Source organism: Petromyzon marinus, chromosome 14, assembly GCF_048934315.1.
Source record: "Petromyzon marinus isolate PM22_M1 ecotype Great Lakes invasive population chromosome 14, UKy_Petmar_22M1.pri1.0, whole genome shotgun sequence".
Lineage (NCBI taxonomy): Eukaryota > Metazoa > Chordata > Hyperoartia > Petromyzontiformes > Petromyzontidae > Petromyzon > Petromyzon marinus.
In genome coordinates this window covers 6,679,577-6,681,673 of record NC_133680.1, presented here as the reverse complement: position 1 = coordinate 6,681,673, position 2,097 = coordinate 6,679,577, and the positions used below count along the sequence as shown (strand labels likewise).

The 2,097-nt window shown below is 38.3% G+C and overlaps 1 long non-coding RNA gene across 1 annotated transcript; it reads right to left on the bottom strand.

Moving 5' to 3' along the window:
• Nucleotides 1–588: 588 nt before the first annotated feature.
• Nucleotides 589–1,370, bottom strand: LOC142924557 (uncharacterized). The gene is made up of 2 exons (XR_012941667.1): nt 1,281–1,370; nt 589–691 (listed from the first exon to the last, which is right to left on the bottom strand). It is a non-coding gene; the product is annotated as an uncharacterized LOC142924557 (long non-coding RNA).
• Nucleotides 1,371–2,097: the final 727 nt, after the last annotated feature.

Below are 2,097 nucleotides of genomic sequence, written 5' to 3'. Positions count from 1 at the left end.
CTTTTGCTCCATATATTTAATGTACATCTTTATATTCCGGAAATGATGTTCCGAATGATTGTAACTTTAACCCAAATTACGTTTCTTTTGATGTCTTCTTTTCTTCAACCTTCAAAGGAAATATCCAACTGTGACCGCAACTCGTCTTAATCAGCCAGCAATGCACATTGTTCTAAATGTCATCGACACTGCATTTTATGACAATCAGGGTTTATACCATATTCTTAGCTCTTTCGGTAAATTCACGTGACTTTACCGAAAGAGCTAAGAATATGAATTACTGCAGTCACAAAAGCTTTAAATCAAAAATTTAAATCAAAATTTAGGGTTTATACTCTTTGGTTCTTTCGATAAAGTCACGTAGGTATAAAATAAAATATATCACAATCAGGGTTCACATTAGTGAACCAACTGCCCCTAACCCAAACACCTAAGCCCAATTTTAGATTTAAAGCTTTCGTGACTGCAATGATTCATCTTCTTTGGTTCTTTCGGTAAAGTCACGTAGAATGAGAATAAAATAATAAATTGATAAAATAAAATAACACAATAATATTCTCACGACGTTTCGGCCACAACACAAGCGGCCTTCATCAGGTGAAGGGACGAGACTGTCTGGTAGGACAGCGCTGGAGTGAAAGAGCCACGTTCAGATCACGACCTTTAAGCTCTGTGAGAGGAAACAAAGCGCCTTGACAAAGGAATTAGCATATAATTTAGCATTGAAATGGCTGAGTAATTAGCTTGTGACTGGTCACAGAAATAGCTATGTTAAAAGTTAAAGCATACACATCCGCAGAGGCACCCCTTGATAAAGGAATAAGCATAGAATTTGGCATTGAAATAGCTAAGTTAAAGCATACACATCCGCAGAGGCACCCCTTGACAAAGGAATTAACATAGAATTTAGCATTGAAATAGCTGAGTGATTAGCTTGTAACTGGTCACAGAAATAGCTACCTTAAAGTCAGAGCATACACATTCACCGAGGCACTTAGTACAAATCAAACAGGAGAATTTAGCATTGAAATAACTAGGCGAATTTAGCATTGAAATAACTGAGTGATTAGCTAGTGACTGGTCACAGAAATGACTATGTTGAAGTCAATGCCTACACATCTGAGCTATTCACAGTACTATATAGTGAACCAATAAAAAACTAAAATATAAATTACCTTAATGTTATCAATAAACTCTATATTCTCCAATCAGCTAAGCTACCAACAATAAGTCGTTATATATCACAATGCTATATGGCGAAAAAATGGCTGGATTCTTACCCTCAACTTTAGCACCACGGATAGCTACGGGCCCCGTTCAGACGGACGAGTTCATCCATGGTCGGAACAGAGGAGGGGGAGAGAGACAGCTGCGAGGCGCTATTATACTCCATGTTGTAAACCATACCATTAACCGTGGTGTGAGAGGTATTAAGAGTCAATGCTGGCGAAAGAGCTGCGGTCTGAAGGTCATCGTAAAATACAATTAATTAAGAACAGAAATGGTTTAAAACATCTTTCCAATGGTTACTAAGCCAGAATGATGGTTCAATGAGCCACTCTGTTTACAGGAAAGCTAGAGAAGATGGATTCTGGCTTAGTAACCATTGGAAAGATGTTTTAAACCATTTCTGTTCTTAATTAATTGTATTTTACGATGACCTTCAGACCGCAGCTCTTTCGCCAGCATTGACTCTTAATACCTCTCACACCACGGTTAATGGTATGGTTTACAACATGGAGTATAATAGCGCCTCGCAGCTGTCTCTCTCCCCCTCCTCTGTTCCGACCATGGATGAACTCGTCCGTCTGAACGGGGCCCGTAGCTATCCGTGGTGCTAAAGTTGAGGGTAAGAATCCAGCCATTTTTTCGCCATATAGCATTGTGATATATAACGACTTATTGTTGGTAGCTTCGCTGATTGGAGAATATAGAGTTTATTGATAACATTAAGGTAATTTATATTTTAGTTTTTTATTGGTTCACTATATAGTACTGTGAATAGCTCAGATGTGTAGGCCTTGACTTCAACATAGTCATTTCTGTGACCAGTCACTAGCTAATCACTCAGTTATTTCAATGCTAAATTCGCCTAGT